The following is a 24,713-nucleotide window of genomic DNA, read 5'->3' as shown; positions in this document are numbered from 1 at the left end:
TTTTTTTATTATGGAGGAATACACAGTCTTAGTAATTTTTAATTTAGTGAGGGAACTTCTTTTTAAAAATTATCCTTATGCCAACCACCCATAAAGAGATTTTCCAGATATGCATATTGCTTTAAAATTTTCTTTTCTTTTCATTTTAACAAGAAGAGTACAAATATCTCATGTGGTTAAGCATCAGGGTCTTTCAATTATCCACTTAAAACAGATCACTGTTCTACTGCTTGTCTGCTTACACCACTGAAAATGTAAATCTGACTCAATATTTAAATCCATGGTGAATTTCCTCACTGATCTATATTTATTCCTTATTTTTCACTATAAAAAGTATATTTTGATACCAAAGTAGATAACTCAACTGGTAATTATACCTTCATTAAGAGATGTAATTTAGTAGTTATTATATTTACCTACTTCTTTGAAAATTCTCAACTATGGGACAAGACAATAAAAAAGTGACTATGTGTTGTCTTACATGGTTATATCCATATTCTGAAGGGACTGAGAATTTACCTGCAAAGTTAGCCTGCTGCTCCATGTTTTATGAAGACTGGTAGAGACACAAGACTCTTGGGTCAGAGACAAGAGTTTATTGCTCAGAGCAATAGCTATAGCCTGCATATCATTTACTTGCTTGCACTGGTCCTCTTTTCCCCTTTCAAATAGATAACTCAAAGTGTATTGCATTATAGAATTTCCTAGAATGGAAACTTTACATAAAAGAAGTGCTTCATTTAAACATTTCTCTGGAGTGAGTGAGTCATTATTATATGAAATATAAGCATGTTTACTTTGTTTTGGAAGTAAATATGCTCTCTACATTTCAAGGCTGTAAACAAGCAGGCACTTTGCTCCAGATATGGATAATATATCTCTCTCCCAAGGCTGTGCACTGTTCAAATACCCTTGAAAAGATAATCTGAAATGAAGGCTAATCAGTGTCTCACTGGGTGAAACATGCAGAAATAAGAGTAATACATGAAAAAAAATTGCTACCAATAATTAAAAGCTATTATATTTTCATTCTATTTTAAAATACATTGTTCTATAGTACTCTTTAAATTTTGAGTTCCAGTGAAGCTAGTTCAAAACTGTACTCATTTCCTCAAAAATTGGTTTTTTTTTCCCCAATAGTTTCTTTTCCTGCAGCTTCCTACCTTCCATTTCTAGCAGAGATACTCTGTCAAGTCAGTCGCTGTTATTCTGGTAATATCTTCACTGAATTCCAATTACACTAATTTTTTCACTCTCAGATCAGGAGGTCTTTTCTTTTTATTTTTCTCTAAACATCAAAAAATTGAGCCTTAACTGACAACGTGGTGCACTGAAGGGAATGGCAAACCACTTCAGTATTCTTGCCTTGGGAACCACATGAACAGCATGAAAAGGCAAAAAGATAGGACAATGAAAGATGAATTCCCAAAGCAGTAGGTGCCCAATATGCTACTGGAGATCAGTGGAGAAATAACTCAAGAAAGAATGAAGAGATGAAGCCAAAGCAAAAACAATAACCCGTTGTGGATATGACTGGTGATAGAAGCAAAGTCCGATGCTGTAAAGAGCAATATTGCATAGGAACCTTGAACGGTAGGTCCGTGAATCAAGGCAAATTGGAAGTGGTCAAAGAGGAGATGGCAAGAGTGAACATTGATATTTTAGGAATCAACAAACTAAAATAGACTGGAATGGGTCCTTAACTCAGATGACCATTATATCTACTACTGTGGGCAGGAATCCCTTAGAAGAAATGGAGTAACCATCATAGTCAACAAAAGAGCCCAAAATGCAGCACTTGAATGCAATCTCAAAAATGATAGAATGATCTCTGTTTGTTTCCAAGGCAAACCATTCAATATCACGGTAATCCAAGTCTATGTCCCAACCAATAATGCTGAATAAGCTGAAATTTAATGGTTCTATGAAGACCTATAAGACCTTCTAGAACTAACACCCAAAAAAGATGTCTTTTTCATGATAGGGGACTCGAATGCAAAAGTAGGAAGTCAGGAAATACCTGGAGTTACAGGAAAATTTGGCCTTGGAGTGCAGAATGAAGCAGGGCAAAAGCTAATAGAGTTTGCCAAGAGAACGGACTGGTCATAGCAAACACCATATTCCAACAACACAAGAGTGGACTCTACACGTGGACATCACCAGATGGTTGGACATCATCATCATCATCAATACTGAAATCAGAATGATTATATTCTTTGCAGCCAAATTTGGAGAAGCTCTAAACAGTCAGCAAAAACAAGACCAGGAGCTGACTGTGGCTCAGATCATTAACTCCTTATAGCCAAATTCAGACTTAAATGGAAAAAAGTTGGGAAAACCACTAGACCATTCAGATATAACCTAAATAAAATCCCTTATGATTATACAGTGGAAGTGACAAATAGACTCAAGGGATTAGATCTGATAGACAGTGTGCCTGACTAATTATGGACAGAGGTTCATGACATTGTAGAGGCAGGGATCAAGGCCATCCCCAAGAAAAAGAAATGCAAAAAAGCAAAATGGTTGTTTGAGGAGGCCTTACAAATAGCTCTGAAGAGAACTGAAAGGCAAAGGAGAAAAGGAAAGATATATCCATTTGAAAGCAGAGTTCCAAAGAATAGCAAGGAGAGATAAGAAAGCCTTCCTCAGTGATCAGTGCAAAGAAATAGAGGAAAACAATAAAATGGGAAAGACTAGACATCTCTTCAAGAAAATTAGAGATACCGAAAGAATATTTCATGCAAAGATGGGCATAATAAAGGACAGAAATGGCCTGGCATACTGCAGTCCGTGGGGTTGCAGAGTGAGACATGATTGAGCAACTGAACTGAACTGAACAACTTTCATTCAATAATTCATTCACTAGTTTACATACAATGACTACCAATATGCCTAATAAAGAGAAAGTACTCAACAAATTTTAGGTAGAATTACTACATTCTAAGTCTCTAAGAATTCTATAAATACTAGTGTTAGTAGACAATTTATTCATCATCTTTAACATTGAGATGTTTCACAGGCTTCCCTGATGGTCTAGTGGTTAAGAATCTGCCTGCCAGTGCAAAGGACACAGGTTACACTCCTGGTCTGGGAAGATCTCACATGCCTGCTGGGGAGAAACAAAGCCCATGCACCACAGCTACTAAAGCGGAGCTCTAGAGCCTACATGCTGAAACTACTGAAGCCCAAACACCCACAGCCTGTGCTCTGCCTGTGATGCATGCCACACAGTGAGAAGCCCATGCATCGCAAGGCTCCACACACTAACTAGACAAAGCTCTCATGGAGCAACAAGGACCCAGTGCAACCAAAATGAAAGAAAGAAGAAGTGCTTCACAGTGAAGTTATTAAGAAGGACACTGAAAATGCATAAATTCATACAACATATTTTGACCCAAATTCCTATTAGGAGAACAGCTCAAATATGAGAGATCAGAATTTTGTAATCATGACACTTTTCACATTCTTATTAAGGATATTAGCTATAACAATATTTTTCAGTTGGGAAGTAGGATCAAACATAGTGATGGTGATGTATTTGAATCAAGGTGGAAGGAAGAACAATATAGGTCAAAGATGATCTACATCATATTCATATCTCAACCCCCTTCTCTTAGAAAAAAAGCACATAGAATTTAGAAAGAAGATGGTATAGCCTCAAAATTCACATACCAGTGTCTTCCTTTATATTTTGGGTCAGAAAAAAAAATTTTTTAATTTCAACTATAAATGTTTGTTTAGTTACAAAATTAGTGCAACTCTATAAAGAAGCTATTTCAAAAATGATAGTAAAGGATGATAAAGAGCTAGCTAAGTGATAGATCAGGATTTATGAAGAACTAGTAGAATGTTTCTTCCTTTCAAATTTTAATTCCAAAGCATTTAGGAGAAGATTTGTGTTCTCCACCTTTGCATAGTAGCCATCATTCCCTATTACTTTTACCATTTTATACATTCATGCAATATCTCTTACCTGTATGAACCTGAGAATAATGTTAGATATTTGAAATTTATAAACATCATCAATATAGCTCATATCATGACAGTTACACAGTTCAGATACCATGAAACTTATACTTGAGACAGAGTTCAATTCAAATATAGCTGTATTTTTTTTTTCAAGAAATGTTCAATCTATAGAGTCCCAGTAGCAGAGATAATAGACACAATCATAATAGCATTTCATATTCATGATCAGGTTGGGAATAAATAAAATTTAGCTTTTTAAAGTTAGAGTAGTTACTTCCATCTAATTACCTTAAGTAATAACATTGAAACACATAGCATTTAAAGCCATCATTTTGGCTTTCTTAAACCATTGCTCAAGTTTCTGAAAATTTTGTCTAGTAAAAATTAAAAGCATAAAGTTTAGAAATTAAATTTAGCTGGTGAAAGCCAATGCTGTTGTGTTGCTGATAAGCACATGCTCTTTTTAAGAGCATGGGACTATTTCTTTAAACACAATACTTACAAGGAAGAAAACAATCACTGTAATACTGAGTTTCAGAAATAGATCATTAGCAAAATTAGATAGAATTAATATTAGCTGCAAAATGAGCCAGAGGATAGCTGGGCACCAGGCTGAGCAACTGGAACTTGTCTCCTGTTGACTCTTTGGGATAAAGATAATGGCAGAAGCAGAGCTGTGCTTGATTAAAAGATAAGGAGACCACATTTTTCTTAGAATCAAGGTGATCTCTCAGACCACATGTGCAGAAAACATCCTCAGAGATCAAGAAAGAGAGGGGGTATCAGTGCATAAAATGTCCTGCCAACCTCCCAGAAACTCTCATGCTAGAATTCATCCTGTAGAAAAGATCTAGGCATGCATTGGAGAGGGCCCTGAATCAGACCAGGCTCAGAAATCAGGCTCAGGAAAGAGGATTGACTAGGGAGAACCCTTACATTTACCCCTATATAAGCACTTTATACTTAAAGCAATTTACATCCCTAGGTCTCTGGTTCCTTTCTGGCTCAAAGGACTTCATGTGATCTTTTGGGGCTTTGTTGGTAGCTCAGACAGTAAAGAATAATCTGCCTGCAATTCAGGAGACCAGAGTTTGATCCCTGGGTTGGAAGATCCCCTGGAGAAGGGAATAGCAACCCACTCCAGTAATCTTGCCTAGAGAACTCCATGGACAGAGGAGTCTGGCAGGCTACAATCCATGAGGTTGCAAAGAGTTAGACAGGACTGAGCGACTATCACTTTCACTTTCAAGCAATTCAAGCCACCCAAAATGCACACAACTCACTCCAAGCCTGCCCTTGTGTCCTTCCACCCCTTTATTGCTTCTGATAAATGCTTTACCCAATTGACTACCTTCAAATCTTTGCTAAATTCTTTCTTCAAAGAAAACAAGAACAGAGGTCCTGCTACAACCCACTGGCCCTCAGGGTCCAGCAGTTAGGAGCTGGCACTCACCACCATGGCTTGGTTCAATTCCCAGTCAGGAAACTAAGATCCTGCTTCAAGTCCCTGCACCCCATGGTCCCGTCAATATCACAAATATTTCATAACTTGGAATTATTCACATCAGTTCCACATATGTATACATGTAGCCAGAGCAATCCACATACACTGATACTTGAGAATTCATTCTTCAGTTAATAAGGAACTATGCAAAAATGTAATATGGAGCTAAATTGACTGAGCTCTGGGTCTCTTAGAGGAGAGACCTCTTTTGTCTTTCCTTGAAAATTCTTTAAATATTTGAAAAGTGTCACCTATAGTAAAAGACACCAGAAAGATGCTTCTAGTTTTAGGAAACAAACAAACAAACAAACATGAATTCATCAAAATTGAAATTCATGTTATGATTATTTCGAGTTTTACCTTGATTTTCAAGTGGAGATCTAATTCTGCTCAATGTTGGAGCAATATCACAAAAGATTTGGTGATCCTCTGTAAGATGGGGGTCTATTCTTCCTTTGCTTACTTTGCATATCAGACTACCAACTTAAAAGTGAAGACTAAGATGGGACAGGGTAAGGGACAGTGAGCTGGAATGGAATGATGAAGTCAATTTGGTTATCTCTGAAACAAAGCATTAAATAACCACTGCCCCACCTAATATAAGATTTTGTTTTCCATTAAATGAATCAAGAGTTTTCAGTCAGAAATTTCCTGGTAAGAGTAACTCAGCTATTTCAAATCAGGAAGAGATGTTGTATGGAAATTACACAGAGGAAAAAGAATGTTTCTTGTTTTTCTATTCAAAACTTTTCTGAGGATTTATGTTTAAAAAATACAAGAAAAAAGTTTTAATAAGTCAAACAAATAGTTTAAAAACTACATAATAAGGAATTATCATATATTCTATTTCATATTTAAGACTCGCTGGAGGCATCTAGCACATACATGCTTCTACTTAGCCAAGTAACAGTGTGGAGGAGTGTAGACCTTTCATTTCCCCACCATCTATTCCTATTAATGCCTCTGAAATCTAGAGTCAATTTCTGGTACCTTCCAAAATAAGAAAAAGAAAACAATTCTTTTTCTGTCCTTTAATAAAAGTCAGATTGTTACAGAAAACCATAAGCAATTAACCTTGAATCAATGGAATAATTGCATTGTATATACTTGTCTAAAACTAGGAAATATAAGTAAATATAAAGTTTTCCATCCTCTTAAACTGGTTAATTTCATTTTAACATGAAAAAGCATTTAGCTAATTATTCCTCCTTAGTGAGCCTAGGGATTTTTTCCAAAAAGGTCTCTCATTACTCAAGACTTTGCCAGTGGATTATATCCAACTCCCTGCCAGACAGAGGGCACATTTTCACAGCAGTATGAGCTCATAGGATTAGCATCATGAAAGCAAAGACCTTGTTTGCCTGGTTCACTGTTGTAACCCTAGTCTGTAGAATGATGTCTGGCACAGAGGAAATTCTTAGTATCCATGAGTGAGTGAATAAATTAATCTAGATTTCCTAGGTACTGCAGTCATTTCCAAATTATGGTGAAATTCTTCAAAAATAATTAGCCTCATTACTTGCCAGCAGCAGGGTGAAGTTCATTGTTTCCAATAAGGCTGAGATTCTCTCATCTTTCTGAAAAATGCTAAAGCATTGATAATGATAAATCATAAAAGACAATGATAATGGGGTACTGATATGTAAGGTCAGATTACTGCAGCAAACCTCAAATCACCACCATTCTTGGGGATTCATTATTCAAAACCAAGCTTCTCAAATCCCCAACATGTCCATCTCCCCATGCATTCATCCTTTTGTTACCTTTGGTTCTTTGCATCTACTCTAACCTCCCACTGCCTATCACCTTTTCAATCTTTCATGTGTGCCCTCTAAAACCACTCTCTTTGAAAACACATTGTGCAAATCACTGATCTATTCACATACTGTTTCTTCTACTTTCCCCCATAACTGAATCCTAGCTCTTCTCTGAAAGATTGCTTTCCCATCCACCTTGTCAACTGAACTTCAGCTCATTCCCCTATTCCTCATGAAATTTCTGCTTGAGGTAGGCATACTTTGCTTCTGACTCTATATTACCACTTCCGAACCAATGATGCTCCTTCCAAACTGGAAAATATCATTCTTTGAAACTAGGTCAGCCCAAAAAATGAAACTCTTCCCCTCATTATCATTTGCAACTCTTGATTTCCTATTTTTTGCTCTTGAAATACTTCTTTTCTAACAAATATTGCCACCATTTTCATGGCCTTTCATGACACAGAATACATATTCAAACACAAACTATTTATTCCTATTACTTTTGTAAAATCAATAACATCAGTCATCTTCCCAAAAGAATTATAAAATCTTAATATTAACAACAATTCTTCCAAATCTAATATAATCTACAGTTGTTGTTATTCAGTTGCTCACTTCTATCCAACTCTTCGCAATGATGTAGACTGCAAAACACCAAGCTTCCATGTAATTCACTAATTCCCAGAGTTTGCTCAAATAAATGTCCACTGAGTCAATTCAGTTCAGTTCAATCACTCAGTCACGTCTGACTCTTTGCAAACCCATGGACTGCAGCACACCAGGCTTCCCTGTCCATCATTAACTTCCAAAGTTTACTCAAGCTCATGTCCACTGAGTCAGTGATGCCATCCAACAATCTCATTTTTTGTGGTCCCCTTCTCCTCCCACCTTCAATCATTCCCAGCATCAGGGTCTTTTCAAATAAGTCAGTTATTTGTATCAGGTGGCCAAAGTATTGAACTTTCAGCTTCAGCATCAGTCCTTCCAATGAATATTCAGGACTAATTTCCTTTACAATGGACTGGTCGGATCTCCTTGCTGTCCAAGGGATTCTCAAGAGTCTTCTCCAACACATCAGATCAAAAACATCAATTCTTTGGTGCTCAGCGTTCTTTAAAGTCCAGCTCTCACATCCATACATGACTATTGGCAAAACCATAGCCTTGACTAGATGGACCTTTGTTGGCAAAGTGATGTCTTTGCTTTTTAATATGCTGTCTAGCTTGGTCATAACTTTCCTTCCAAGGAGTAAGTGTCTTTTAATTTCATGGCTGATGTCACCATCTGCAGTGACTTTGGAGCCCAAGAAAATAAAGTCTGTCACTGTTTCCATTGTTTCCCCATCTATTTGCCATGAGGTGATGTACCAGATGCCATGATATTAGTTTTCTGAATGTTGAGTTTTAAGCCAACTTTTTCACTCTCCTCTTTCACTTTCATCAAGATGCTCTTCAGTTCCTCTTCATCTTCTGCCATGACAGTGGTGTCATCTGCATATCTGAGGTTATTGATATTTCTCCTGGTAATCTTGATTCCAGTGTGTGCTTCACCCAGCCTGGCATTTTACATGATGTACTCTGCATAGAAGTTAAGTAAGCAGGGTGACAGTATACAGCCTTGACGTACTCCTTTTCCTATTTGGAACCAGTCTGTTGTTCCATGTCCAGTTCTAACAGTTGTTTCTTGACCTGCATACAGATTTCTCAGGAGGCAGGTCAGGTGGTCTGGTATTCCCATCTCTTGAAGAATTTTCCACAGTTTGTTGTGATCCACACAGTCAAAGGCTTGCCATAGTCAGTAGAATAGAAATAGATGTATTTCTGGAACTCTCTTGCTAGTTTGATGATCCATCAGATGTTGGCAATTTGATCTCTGGTTCCTTTGCCTTCTCTAAATCCAGCTTGAACATCTTGAAGTTCTCGGTTCACATATAGTTGAAGCCTAGATTGGAGGACTTTGAGCACTACTTTGCTAGCATGTGAGATGAGTCCAATTATGTGGTAGTTTGAACATTCATTTGCATTGTCTTTCTTTGGGGTTGGAATGAAAACTGACCTTTTCCAGTCCTGTGGCCACTGCTGAGTTTTCCAAATTTGCTTGCATATTGAGTGCAGCACTTCTACAGCATCATCTTTTATGATTTGAAATAGGTCAACTGGAATTCCATCACCTCAACTAGCTTTGTTCATAGTGATGCTTACTAAATCCCACTTGACTTCAGACTTCAGAATATTTGGCTCTAGGTGAGTAATCACACCATCGTGTTTATCTGGGTCAAGATCTTTTTTGTATAGTTCTTCTGTGTATTCTTGCCACTTTTTCTTAATATCTTCTGCTTCTGTTAGGTTCATACTGTTTCTGTCCTTTACTGTGTCCATCTTAGAATGAAATATTCCCACTGTATCTCTAATTTTCTTGAAGAGATGTCTAATCTTTCCCATTCTATTTTTTTCCTCTATTTCTTTGCACTGATCACTAAGGAAGTCTTTCTTATCAGTCCCTGCTACTCTTTGGAACTCTGCATGCAGATGGGTATAATTTTCCTCTTCTTCTTTGGCTTTAGCTTCTCTTCTTTTCTCAGCTAGTTGTAATGCCTCCTCAGACAACCATTTTGTCTTTTTGCATTTCTTTTTCTTGGGGATGGGCTTGGTCACTGTCTCTTGTACAATGTTGTGAATCTCTGTCCATACTTCTTCAGGGACTCTGTATATCAGATCTAATCCCTTGAATCTATTTTTCACTTCCACTGTATAATTGTAAGGGATTTGATTTAGGTCATACCTGAATGATCCAGTGGTTTTTCCCTACTTTCTTCCATTTAAGTCTGCATTTATCAATAAGGAGTTCATGATCTGAGCCACAGTCAGCTCCCAATCCTTTTTTTGCTGACAGTATAGAACTTGTCTCTCTTTGACTGCAAAAAATGTAATCAGTCTGATTTTAGTATTGACCACCTGGTGATGTCCATGTGTAGAGTCTTCTCTTGTGTTGTTGGAAGAGGATGTTTGCTATGACCAGTGCATTCTCTTGGCAAAACTCTGTTAACCTTTGCCCTGCTTCATTTTGTATTTCAAGGCCAAAGTTGCCTGTTACTCCAGATATTTCTTGACTTTCCACTTTTGCATTCCAGTCCCCTATCATAAAAAGGACATCTTTTTTGGGTATTAGTTCTAGAAGGTCTTGTAGGTCATCATAGAACCATTCAACTTCAGCTTCTTTGGCATGAGTGATTGGGGCAAAGACTTGGATTACTGTGATATTGAATGGTTTGCCTTGGAAATGAACAGAGATCATTCTGTCACTTTTGAGATTGCACCCAAGTACAACCTAGATAGCATATTTAAAAGCAGAGACATTATTTTTCCAACAAAGGTCTGTCTAGTCAAGGCTATGGTTTTTCCAGTGGTCATGTATGGATGTGAGAGTTGGACTGTGAAGAAAGCTGAGCACCAAAGAATTGATGCTTTTGAACTGTCGTGTTGGTTCTCACAACTCTTGAGAGTCCCTTGGACTCCAAGGAGATCCAACCAGTCCATCCTAAAGGAGATCAGTCCTGGGTGTTCATTGGAAGGACTGATACTGAAGCTGAAACTCCAATACTTTGGCCACCTCATGCAAAGAGTTGACCCATTGGAAAAGACCCTGATGCTGGGAGGGATTGGGGTGGGAAGAGAAGGGGATGACAGAGGATGAGATGGCTGGATGGCATCACTGACTCAACGGACAAGAGCCTGGGTAAACTCCAGGAGTTGGTGACAGACAAGGAGGCCTGGCATGCTGTGATTCATGGGGTTGCAAAGAATTGGACATGACTGAGCGACTGAACTGAACTGAACTGAGCTGCATTTCAGACTGTTTTATTGACTATGAGGGCTACTTCATATCTTCTAAGGGATTCTTGCCCACAGGAGTATATATAATCATCATCTGAATTAAATTCGCCCATCTGGTCCACTTTGTTTCACTGGTTCTGAAAATGTAGATGTTCACTTGCTATCTTCTATTTGACCACTTCCAATTTACCTTATTTAATTCATAGACTTAACTTTCCAGGTTCATATGCAATATACTGTTGTTTACAGCATTGGCCTTTACTTCCATCACCAGTCACATCCACAACTGGACATTGTTTTTGCTTTGGCTCCATCTCTTCATTCTTTATGTAGTTATTTCTCCATTCTTCTTCAGTAGCATATTGTGCACCTACTGACCTGCAGAGTTCATGTTTCAGTGTTATGTCTTTTTGCCTTTTCATACTGTTTATGGGGGTCTCAAGGCAAGAATACTGAAGTGGTTTGCAATCCCTTCTCCATGGACCACATTCTGTCAGAACTTTCCACCATAAACCCATTTGTCTTGGGTAGCCTGCATGGCATGGCTCACAGTTTCACTGAGTTAGACAAGGCTGTGGTCCATGTGATCATTGAGTCAGTGATGCCATCCAATCATCTCATCCTCTGTCATACTCTTCTCCTCCTGCCTTCAATCTTTCCTAACATCAGGGTCTTTTCCAATGAGTTGGCACTTTACATCAGTTTGCCAAATTATTGGAACTTCAGCATCAATACTTCCAATGAATATTCAGGGTTGATTTTCTTTATGATTGACTGGTTTGATCTCCTTGCTGTCCAAGGGACTTTTGAGTGTCTTCTCCAGCACCACAGTTCAAAACATCAATTCTTTGGCACTCAGCCAGTTTTATGGCCCAACTCTGTCTTCAGTACCTGACTACTAGAAAAACCATAGCTTTGACTAGATGGATCTTTGTCAGCAAAGTAGTGTCTCTGCTTTTTAATATGCTGTCTAGTTTTGTCATAGGGCTTCCCTGATAGCTCATATGGTAAAGAATCCGCTGGCAGTGCAGGAAACCCCAGTTTGATTCCTGGGTCAGGAAGATCCACTGGAGAAGTGATAGGCTACCCATTCCAATATTCTTGGGCTTTCCTTGTGGCTCAGCTGGTAAAGAATCTACCTGCAATGTGGGAGACCTGGGTTCTATCCCTGGGTTGGGAAGAGCCCCTCGAGAAGGGGAAAGACTACCCACTCCAGTATTCTGGCCTGGAGAATTCCAGGGAATGTATAGTCCATGGAGTCACAAAGAGTCGGACACGACTGAACAACTTTCACTTTCAGGTTTGTCATAGGTTTTCTCCAAGGAGCAAGTCTTTTAGTTTCATGGCTGCAGTTACCATCTGCAGTCATTTTGGAGCCCAAAAATATAAAGTCTGTCACTGTTTCCATTGTTTCCCTGTCTATTTGCCATGAAATGATAAAACCGGATTCCATGATCTTCGTTTTAATGCTTTGTCTGGATGCTATGCTTTAAGCCAGCTTTTTCATTTTCCTCTTTCACCCTCATCAAAAGGCTCTTTAGTTCCTCTTAGCTTTCTGCCATAAGGGTGGTGTCATCTGCATATCTAATGGTACTGATGTTTCTCCCTGAAGTCTTGATTTCAGCTTGTGCTTCATCCAGTCTGACATTTCACATGATTTACTCTGAGTATAAGCTAAATAAGCAGGGTGGCAATATACAGCCTTGTCATACTCCTTTCCAAAATAATCTACCATATCTGTTGCTTTACAGTATTGAAATCTTCAGCTTCTCTACCTTTTACGTTTTCTGCATTAATTTCATTCCCTAAGCAGCTCATTGTCGCTTATTATTTCAACCAACCATTCTTTTACTATTACTCTCAAATTTTCTTTGCCTCATTCTTATCTGCTGCCTTACTAAGGAAAATCCCTGCTCTAAGGAAATCCATTCTGAACTTCAAAAGTTTATATGTTCAATTGATAAATTCAAAAATTGATGTGTTTTTGGCTGTATTATCTACCTCAGTGAAAAGCACCAAGTGCTCATTCCAGAAAAATAGACTCATTCTTGATTATCTCTCTTTAATCTTACATCCAATCAGTTAGCAAGTTTTATTATAGTTATAAATATATTGATATCTATGGTAGATACCTTCTTAGATTAAAATCCATAAAAATGTACACTCTGGGTGATGAAACAAATAGCCTCTTGGGAACAGTATAGAAGGATGAGGTATATGTTGGAGGAAAATCCCTACCATTCTGGCAATAATAAGTAGGTAGAAGTTTCCATTTTTCTCCTATTAACCTGGAGCAAAGAGAAGAAACCCATAGTTTAAAAAAGGGAAGATATTAACAAAAATTTTTTGAAGAAAAAAATGGGGCTGAAGAATAGGATCATAGCCATGGGTCTTGTGAATCTCCCAAGATTCTCTACAGAGTGAAAAAACCAATTGGCTTTCCCAATATTCTCTAATATTTCATTAATTGTTTATTTTTTTCTTCCATTACTATTTGTTATTTTCAAACATTTAGTAAAAATCTGTTCTTCACTATTGCCTTCCTTTGGAGTAGTCTTATTACATTATATAAAATAATTTTTTATATTCTTAGCTAGTATCTGATTAAACTAATACAATCTTAACTCAAGAGAAGGTGGACAAAGTTTCATTGAAAGGAACAAATCAAAATGGTGGAATAGGACATGAAGCTCACCTCTCCCATGATAAATTGAAAATGCAACTACATGAGGAACAATTCTCACAGAATACCTACTAAACACAGGTAAAACATCTCAGACACTCAGCATTGCAAGAAAGATTTCCACATACTGGGGTAGGACAAAAAAAAATAAAATAAAAAGAGAGAGAGAGGAGAGGAATCAGGATAGAACCTGCCCCTGGGCAGATGCTGTGAAAGAAGAAAGGTTCCCTCACCCTGCAAACCCCTTCACGAGCTGGGAAATAGGCCAGAACAGGAAGCTAAGTTCAGAGGCTCAGAGGAGAGCACAGTAGCCTGTCTGTGATTTAATGCAATTCCTCTTGAATCACCCATAACATTTTTCACAGAACTAGAACAAATACTCCTAAAAATTATGTTGTTGTTAAGTTGCTAAGTTGTGTCCAACTCTTTGCAACCCCATGGCTGTAGTATGCCAGGTTTCCCTGTTCCTTATGGAACCATAGAAGACCCAGAATTGCCAAAGCAATCCTGAGGAAAAAGAACAAGGCAGGAGGCATAACCCTCTCAGACAATGGACAACAGCATGCTGCAGTAATCAAAACAATGTGGTACTGGCACAAACACAGACAATGGATCAAGGGGACAGAATACAGACAGCTCAGAAATAAACCCACTCACCTAAAATCAATTAATCTTTGACAAAGGAAGCAAGAATGTACAATGGGAAAAAGTCTCTTCATCAAGTGGTGGTTGGAAAGTTGGACTATATGTAAATCAATGAAGTTAGAACACATTCTAACACCATACACAAAAATAAATTTGAAATGGCTTAAAGACTTAAATAAAAAGCATTGCACCATAAATTTTGTAGAAAAGAGCATCGCCAAAATATTTTTAGACATAAATGGCATCAATGTTTTCTCAGTTCTACATGCCAAGGCAATAGAAATAAAAGCAAAAATGAACAAATGGGGCCTAACAGAACTTTTTGCACAACAAAAGAAAATCATAAACAACATAAAAAGACAACCTATAGACCAGGAGAAAATATTTGCAAATGATATGAGCAACGAGGACTTAATTTTCAAAATATACAAATAGCTCATACAACTCAATAACAAAACAAACAAAAAAAAAATAAAATAAAATAAAAAGTGGTCAAAAACCTAAATGGACATTTCTCAAAAGAAGACATATAGATAGCCAACAGGCATGTGAAAAGATGCTCAGCATCGCTGATTATTAGAGAAATGCAAACCAAAACTACAATGAGGTACCACCACATTGTATGGAAAAAAGTATGGAGGTTCTTCAAAAAACTAAAAACAGAATTGCCATATGATCCTTCAATGCCACTCCTGGGCATATATCTGAATGACACTATGATTCAAAAAGATACATGCACCTCAGTGTTCAGAGAAGCACTATTTACAATAGCCAAGACATGGAAACAGCCTAAATGTCCATTGATGGATGAATGGAAAAGATGTGGTGTATATATACAATGGAATATTCCTGTCATAAAACAGGGTAAAATATTGCTGTTTGCAGCAACATGGATAGATCTAAAGATTATCATACAAAGTGAAGTAAGCAGAAACAGGAAGACAAATATATGATATAACTTATATATGGAATCTAAAATATGACACAAATGAAGTTATCTATGATACAGAAACAGATTTACAGACGTAGGGAACAGACTGGAGGTTTCCAAGTGGGTGAAGGAGCAGGGGATAGTGTGATTATGAGTTTGGGAATAGTAGATGCAAACTATTAAATATAGAGTGGATCTATGCAGCAAAGGGAACTATATTCAGTATCCTGAAATAACCATAATAGAAAATAAAAAATATCTCATTGAAAGTGGATGAGTTAAAAGAGTAAAGCACAGAATGAACAGTAATCACAGAGAACTAGATCACACTCATTTTTCAAACCATAGAACTAAATTTAAATCCATTTAAAAATTTCAGTGATGATATTGGAAAAAAGAATTCTTTACAAATATAAAATGTCAAGTTAGGAAAGATCGCAAATTTGACTCTCTGATCAAATAAATTAATAGTGAAATAAGCAAACAAAAAATAACTGTAAAGAATTGTGTCATTTGCCTTGTATCATAAGAGAATCAATACTTTAAATTAGCATAAACCTCAAAGTGTCACTGTATTCAATATTCTGACAGCTACATAACGGTACAGGCCTGAGGATTGTATTCCTGAGGCAACAATTCACCTATTTACACACAGTAAAAGGTTATTTAAGAAGAAAGTATATTAACTATCTTTTTACCTCCCTAATAGCTATTAAGGGTTTCCCTGATGGCACAGTTGGTGAAGAATTCGCCTGCAATGAAGGAGATCCTAGTTATTAATGAAATAATGTTTAAAAATTATTTGATAAGAATGTTATTCTATTCAAAATTTCTTTTTGGACCCTAATCAAGCAACCACAAAGAGAGAATAATCAGCAATAAAATTTTGAACAATTCAATATTAATACAGATAATAAAAACATGCCTACCTACTAGTGATATGTATTTACTTGGGACCCTGGGGTAACAGAGGGTCTAACTTACAGAATCACAGGAAAGTTTACAAATATTAAGATGATGAGGGCAATGAAATATCTTAAGACCAGATCATAGGATACATGTGTGCTAAGTCACTTGAGTGAAGGAATGAAAGTCGCTCAGCCATGTTCAACTCTTTGCGACCCCATGGACTATACACCCCATAGACTACACAAGCATGGACTTCAGTAGGCCAGAATACTGGATTGAGTAGCCTTTCCCTCTCCAGGGGATCTTCCTCACCCATGGATTGAACGCAGGTCTTCCGCATTGCAGGTGGATTCTTTACCAACTGAGCTATCAGAGAAGTCCTGTCCAACTCTGCAACCCTATGGACTGTAGCCCACCAGGTTCCTCTATCCATGGGGATTTTCCAGGCAAGAACACTGGGGTGAGTTGCCATGCCCTTCTCCAGGAAATCTTCCTGACCCAGGGATCAAACTTGCACCTCTTACATCTCTTGCATTGGCAGGCAGGTCCATTACCACTAGCACCACTTGGGAAGCCCAGATAATAGGATAAACACTCAAAATCCTCCTAATACCTTCTAGAACAACACACAAATGGAGCTAGGCATAGTTTTCATTTTGGCTCCATGAATCTGTTCAACTCCAGCAACTGATGAAGATTTTAAAAATTATTAAATTGCAAAATATAACCATATACTATATTAAATAAAATAAATGTTTTATAATAGGAATTATGAATATTAAAATTTGATATTTGGATATGAAAAAAACCAAACTGATTAAAGAATAATATGGAGAATTCTTTACATTTTAAGATTTTTTTCTTCCCAATATGAACATGAGAGAAAATATAAACTGTGGAAATGGTCCTCAGAATATATTCCTATAGAGAATGTACTAATGAATAGTTAAGAATTATTTGCAAATAGTTTATTCAGCTAATTTTAATAATTAGTTGTGTTTATAAATTCTTGGAAAATTTGCTTTCTTGAACTCCTCCAACAAAATTAGACACATTATTTTGTAAGTGAAATGAAATGAAAGTCGCTCAATCATGTCTGACTCTTTGCAACTCCAAGGACTACACAGTCCATGGAATTCTCCAGGCCAGAATACTGGAGTGGGTAGCCCTTACCTACTGCAGGGCATCTTCCCAATCCAGGAATCAAACCCAGGTCTCCCTCATTGAAGGCAGATTCTTTACCAGCTGAGCTACAAGGGAAGCCCCTATAAGTGTGATTAAAGAAAACAAGCACACATGATTCATAAATAACTGTCGCTAAAAAATAAATAAATACTTTAGATATTTTGAAATATTTGCACTCTGGATAATGCAGAGCAATTTTCCATAGATCTTATCTTAATTATCCTGTATTCCAATTTAGAGAGTTTTGATTAATGAGATTTTTGCACATCAAACTCTCAGCCAGAAGCAATAATGGATGATGCCTGTTTTGGAATTTGTCAAAGACACGGTTATCAAGAAAGTGTAAGCAAATCTGTCCTCTATTTATTAGGTGAACTGTGCCATCAGCTCACTCCTCAGCCAGCACAACAAGCAAGAAGTTTACCAAAATATCATCTTGAGACACACCCAGAACTGTTCTAAGAAGAATTCTGACCATTTTTTTATATGTATAATTGAGTGATGTTAGACTAGTCAGACAAATAATCATTTAGACTGCTTCTTAATTTATCTAGCACAGATGAGAGATGGTGTAATAGACTGAGCACAAATTCAGATAGCTCCAGGCATAGAGAATTAGGACACATGTCTTCTTGGTGGCCAAGAATTTAAAAGCATTTGGTAGGTTTAATACTTATTTCTCTCAATTTACCAAAATACTCCCCATATTAAGAAAGACACTCTAGTTAACTATTAGTATTAATATAATGATTCTTTTTTTACCCATTTGTGTTCTGTCCTAAATGAGTTAAAATAGGGCAGTGGTTCCAAGGACATTTGTACACAAGAGCTTCAAATGCTGAAGTGGAGAAAATTATATACAATCCCTGGATGCTCTCCTTGATGGTTATGCTTTATAGATACAGGAAGAAAGCCTAGAATATGTGTTTTTTTTATTTTTCCTAGGTTATTTCATCTAAAACTTTAAAGACAGATTTTAGAACCTCTGTTTTCAGAATCTTGAAGTCATATAAGATTGTTTTGTGAAATCCCTGGTCAGCAAATATGAACTTTTTGAGCTAAGTAGAGAGAGATAAACAATGTATTCAATTCAGTTCAGTTCAGTCACTCAGTCATGTCTGACTCTTTGGGACCCCATGGACTGCAGCACACCAGGCTTCCCTGTCCATCACCAACTCCCAGAGTTTACTCAAACTCATGTCCATTGAGTCAGTGATGTCATCCAACAATCTCATTCATTGTGGTCCCCTTCTCCTCCCGCCTTCAATCTTTCCCAGCATCAGGGTCTTTTCCAATGAGTCAGTTCTTCGTATCAGGTGGCCAAAGTACTGAACTTCCAGCTTCAGCATCAGTCCTTCCAATGAATATTCAGGACTGATTTCCTTTATGATGGACTGGATGGATCTCTTTGCAGCCCAAGGGAATCTCAAGAGTCTTCTCCAATACCACAGTTCAAAAGCATCAATTCTTCAGCACTCAGCTTTCTTTAGAGTCCAACTCTCACACCCATACATGGCTACTGGAAAAACCATAGCTTTGACTAGATGAACCTTTGTTGGCAAAGTAATGTCTTTGCTCTTTAATATGCTGTCAGGTTGGTCATAGCTTTTCTTCCAAGGAGTAAGTGTCTGAATTTCATGGCTGATGTCACCATCTGCAGTGACTTTGGAACCCAAGAAAATAAAGCCTATCACTGTTTCCATTGTTTCCCCAACTATTTGCCATGAATGATAGGACCAGATGCCATGATATTAATTTTCTGAATGTTGAGTTTTAAGCCAACTTTTTCACTCTCCTCTTTCACTTTCATCAAGAGGCTCTTCAGTACCTCTTCACTTTCTGCCATAAGGGTGGTGTCTTCTGCATATCTGAGGTTATTTCTATTTCTTCCAGCAATCTTGATTCCTGCTTGTTCTTCATCCAGCCCAGCATTTCTCATGATGTACTCTTCATAGAAATTAAATAAGCAGGGTGACAATATACAGCCTTGATGTACTCCTTTCCCAATTTGGAACCAGTCAGTTGCTCCATGGAGAAAGAAATGGCAACACACTCCAGTGTTCTTGCTGGAGAATCCTGTGGATGGAGGAGCTTGGTGAGCTGCTGTCCCTAGGTTCGCACAGAGTCGGACACGACTGAAGCGAATTAGCATGCATGCATGCATTGGAGAAGGAAATTGGCAGCCCACTCCAGTGTTCTTGACTGGGGAATCCTGTGGATGGAGGACCCTGGTGGAATGCTGTCTATGAGGTTGCACAGAGTCGGACAAGACTGAAGTGATGCAGCAGCAGCAGCAGTTGTTCCATGTCCAGTTCTGACTGTTGCTTCCTGACCTGCATACAGGTTTCTCAGGAGGCAGGTCAGGTGGTCTGGTATTCCCATCTCTTGAAGAATTTTCCACAGTTTGTTGTGATCCACACAGTCAAAGGTTTTGGCATAGTCAATGAAGCAGAGGTAGATGCATTTCTGGAACTCTCTTGCTTTTCGATGACCCAACAGATATTGACGAATTGATCTCTGGTTCCTCTGCCTTTTCTAAATCCAGCTTGAACATCTGGAATTTCATGGTTCACATACTGTTGAAGCCTGGCTTGGAGAATTTTGAGCATCACTTTGCTAGCGTGTGAGATGAATGCAATTGTGCAGAAGTTTGAGGATTCTTTACCATTGCCTTTCTTTGGTATTAGAATGAAAACTGACCTTTTCCAGTCCTGTGGCCATTGCTGAGTTTTCCAAATTTGCTGGCATATTGAATGTAGCACTTTCACAGCATTATCTTTTAGGATTTAAAATAGCTCAACTGGAATTCCATCACCTCCACTAGCTTTGTTCATACTTATGCTTCCTAAGGCCCACTTGACTTCACATTCCAGGATGTCTGGCTCTAGGTGAGTGATCACACCATTGTGATTATCTGGGTCATGAAGATCTTTTTTGTACAATTCTTCTGTGTATTCTTGCCACCTCTTAATATCTTCTGCTTCTGTTAAGTCCCTACTACTTACGTCCTTTATTGTGCCCACCTTTGCATGAAATGTTCCCTTGGTATTTCTCATTTTCTTGAAGAGATCTCTAGTCTTTCCCATTCTATTGTTTTCCTCTATTGCATTGATCACTGAGGAAGGCTTTCTTTTCTCTCCTTGCTATTCTTTGGAACTCTGCATTCAAATGGGTATATATTTCCTTTTCTCCTTTGCCTTTCAGTTCTTTTCAGAGCTATTTGTAAGGCCTCCTCAAACAACCATTTTGCCTTGTTGCATTTCTTTTTCTTGGGGATGGTGTTGATCACTGCCTCCTCTACTGTGTCATGAACCTCCCTCCATTGTTCTTCAGGCACTCTATCAGATCCAATCCTTGAATCTATTTGTCACTTCTACTGTATAATCATAAGGAATTTGATTTAGGTCATACCCTAATGGTCTAGTGGTTTTCTCTACTTCCTTCAACTTAAGTTTGAATTTGGTAATAAGGAGTTCATGATCTGAGCCAGTCAGCTCCCGGTCTTATTTTTGCTGTGTAGAGCTTCTCCATCTTTGGCTGCAACAAATATAATCTATCTGATTTTGGTATAGACTAATCTGGTGATGTCCATGTGTAGTGTCTTCTATGTATACTCTTTGATAAGTTTTGTATTGACTCCTGAACCTGTTATAGATTCTTTCCTGTAAACTTAAAAAAAAAAAAAAAATGGTTTTCTACTCTCCAGGCAATTAGGGTCTGAACATATCTAAGGCTTTAAAAAATAATACTGAGAGATGTTTCTATGTCCTAGATAATCCTCTTGCCATAATAATGTACACTGGTCAGTAAATGAAAACTACAGGAATATAATTGGTTGTCTGTCTATTCACAGATGTTTGAAAGCAACTTTTTACCCTGCAAATTTGGAATTCTTATATAACTTTTTTTCTCAACTCCACAGTATTTTTTGCCCAGAAAATACTTATACTAAGAAAATTTCAAAACTGAAATAAGTGAACATTTTAAACTAATGATAAAACATAATGGTAACTAACTTGGAGAATTCTTCAGGTACTACTATTTACTCTTTTTCATTTTACATAAATTTTATTCTTAGATGGATTTGGTGAGGGGCATATAATTTAAAGAAAAAAATCAGAAGACTCATATCTTATATTAGAAATTTACAGGAGTAAACAGTATTTTTCTCCAGTGTTTCTCTGCTTTGTTTTCAAGCTAGAAAAGTAATACATTAAAACTACATTAGCTACCAAAGTACTGTGTGTGGTTTTTTTCTATCATTATTATAGATCATCTATTTACTTAATATTCATTCAACAAGGCTTGCTACATACCTTGGGTTAATACTGGATTTGAATATGAATAAGATACAGTGGCTGTCATCAGAAGGCTCCATTTAATTACTCAACAGCAGTTATCTAAGTTTTGACTATAATCTAAGCATTCAAATTCCTCAGCATAAACTTACATGTATATTCTGTGGTCAAGGGTGTATGAGCAGATGGGGACTATAAAACAAATCATGGAGGAGAGCATCATATCAGCTTCTAACAAAAAGATGAGTCACAATACCAACATCACTACTTGATTGTGGTACATCCATGGGAAAGGTATTTATCCACGCTAGGTCTTACTTTCCTCCTGGGAATACAAAAGTGCTTTCCTCACAGATTGATTTTGAAGATTAAATGAGAAAATTCATGTAAAGGACTTAGTATAATTTTAGACTATTAGAAGCATTAAATAAATCTTGGTTTTCGACAAGACTAGAATTTTCCAAAAGGCCAAGTTAAGACAGAAGAATCCTTCTGATGGAAATGATAGAGAAAATGAAAGGGCATGCATGCTTCAATAATAAAATTTGTCAGAAATCACAATTTCAGGAAAAAGTGGTGAAAGTAAATTTAGAATGCTGTTGTTCAGCTGTTAAGTCATGTCTGACTCTGCAACTCCATGGTCTATGGCAAGCCAAGCTCCCCTGGCCTTCACTATCTCCCGAGTTTGCTCAGATTCATGTCCAATGAGTGGCTGATGCTATGTAACTATCTCATCTTCTGCTGTCCCCTTCTTCTTAGGATCAAATGGTCAAAAACCTTAGAAAGCCTATCAAAATTTTACTAAAGTGAGAATAAACTTGAATTATTAGATCTGTGTTTTAAGTATAATGGAGAGAGTTAATTTTATTGAAGAGATGGAGATCTGTAAGGAGGCTCTTCAGAGTGTTCAATAATGTGTGGTGATGCATGAAAAATAGAAATGATAGATTTTGATGATCAACTGAATATGAGGAAGAAGAGTGAGTATTGCTCTTATCTCTATAAGTGTGTTTAGGCAACACTGTAAATGAAAGGAAAAGGAAGATAGAAAATGAAAAAAAAAAAATTAGTAGCAGTAGTGGAATGGGAAAGACAAAGAGAGATGGACTGGGAGGTGGGGGATTTAGGTGAGAGAGAATCTTGAATTAGATATATAAGGAAATGAGCAGCAGACTCCTGAAAATGCAGAACTGGAACTCAGATAGAACATCAGAATTGATAACACAGGATTAGAAAGATAAGTAGTAATTGAAATTGTAGGAGTGAAATTATACAGGGAGAGAGACTGAAAAGAAGGCTTAGGATAAAGAGTAGAACTCAAGAACATTGAAATATTAAGAAAATAAATCATGAAAGAAATAAAGAGGAAAGAGTAGAGCCAGGAGAAGAACTCAGAGATGAGGAAGTTGAGAACTAGAGCAGTGATGTAACACTGCATTTGAAAAGAGTCTATTGAATATGGCAATTGTCTGGCCATTAGCAAAATATTACGCTTTGATGCATGCGAGCATGCTAAGTCACTTCAGTCGTGTCCAACTCTTGTGACCCCATGGACTGTAGTCCACCAGGCTCCTCTGTCCCTGGGATTCTCCAGGTAAGAATACTGGAGTGGGTTGCCATTTCTTCCTCTAGGGAATCTTCCTGACCCAGGGATCAAACCTACGCTTCATGCATTGACAGGCAGATTCTTTACCACTGAGCCAACTGGGACGCTGTTAGCTTTGATAACAGGGGATGAATGACAAATGTAATGCTTCAAGGATAAATAAGAAATAGGGGGTTGAGAGAAGGACTTACTAGGTTAGAATGCTGAGCTTACTCCTCACTCTCTGCATCAACTGGAACCACTCCAAATTTCTGTTTCACAATGAAAATAATTCTTCATTTAAAGAGTTGTTTGGGGACTGGATAAATAATGAAGACTAGAATACAGCAGATGCTTAATAATGTTAACTATTTTTAGTTATCATTACACTATTCTCTTGTCAATAAAATTTTCTCAAGTTATATTGCAATTTTGTAAGCAGATAGATTAGGAGGTGCCCAGAGAAAGAGAACCAGGGATGGCTTTCTTGATATAAGATAATGCTATTTTGGCTTAAGCCATTTTGTGATCTAATCCGTGCCCTTGAACAGGTCTCAGTAATTAACCTTAAGGGAAGCAAGGGGATGCAAGAACAAAGGAAAAGCAGTCACAAACAATTTTAGCTTTTTGTTCAGTCACTCAGTCAAGTCTGACTCTTTGTGACCTCATAGACTGCAGCATGCCAGGCTTCCCTGTCCTTCACCATCTCCTGGAGCTTGCTCAAACTCATGTCCATTGAGTTGGTAATACCAACCAACCATCTCCTCCTCTGTCATCCCCTTTTTCTCCTGCCTTCAATCTTTCCAGCATCAAGGTCTTTTCTAATAAGTCAACTCTTTGCATCAGGTGGCCAAAGTATTGGAGCTTCAACTTCAGCATCAGTCCTTCTAATGAATATTCAGGATTGATTTCCTTTAGAATTGACTGATTTGATCTCCTTGCAGTCCAAGGAACTTTCAAGAATCTTCTCCAGCACCACAGTTTAAAAACATTAATTCTTTGGTGCTCAGCCTTGAAGCCTAGCTTGGAGAATTTTGAGAATTATTTTGTTAGCATGTGAGATGAGTGCAATTGTGCCATAGTTTGAGAATTCTTTCACATTGCCTTTCTCTGGAATTGGAATGAAAACTGACCTTTTCCAGTCCTGTGGCTACTGCTGAGTTTTCCAAACTTGCTGGCATAATGAGTGAAGCACTTTAACAGCATCGTTTTTTTTTTTTGTTTGTTTGTTTTTTTTAATTTGAAATAGCTCGGTTATAATTCTATCACCTCCACTAGCTTTGTTCATAGTGATGCTTCCTCAGGCCCATTGACTTGGCACTCTAGGGTGTCTGGCTCTAGGTGAATAATCTCACCATTGTGGTTATCTAGGTCATTAAGAGCTTTATTGTATAGTTTTTCTGTGTAT

The 24,713-nt window shown here is 37.5% G+C and overlaps 1 long non-coding RNA gene across 1 annotated transcript; it reads left to right on the top strand.

Annotated features, from left to right (window-relative positions):
• Positions 1-11,804: 11,804 nt before the first annotated feature.
• On the top strand, positions 11,805-19,052 carry LOC122453817. The gene is made up of 3 exons (XR_006273188.1): positions 11,805-12,037; positions 15,218-15,219; positions 19,017-19,052. It is a non-coding gene; the product is annotated as an uncharacterized LOC122453817 (long non-coding RNA).
• The last annotated feature ends 5,661 nt before the right edge of the window (positions 19,053-24,713 follow it).

The sequence above is a fragment of the Cervus canadensis genome, chromosome 15 (assembly GCF_019320065.1).
Source record: "Cervus canadensis isolate Bull #8, Minnesota chromosome 15, ASM1932006v1, whole genome shotgun sequence".
Lineage (NCBI taxonomy): Eukaryota > Metazoa > Chordata > Mammalia > Artiodactyla > Cervidae > Cervus > Cervus canadensis.
The sequence above is the reverse complement of the archived record's forward strand: the minus strand, read 5'-3'. Positions and strand labels throughout refer to the sequence as shown.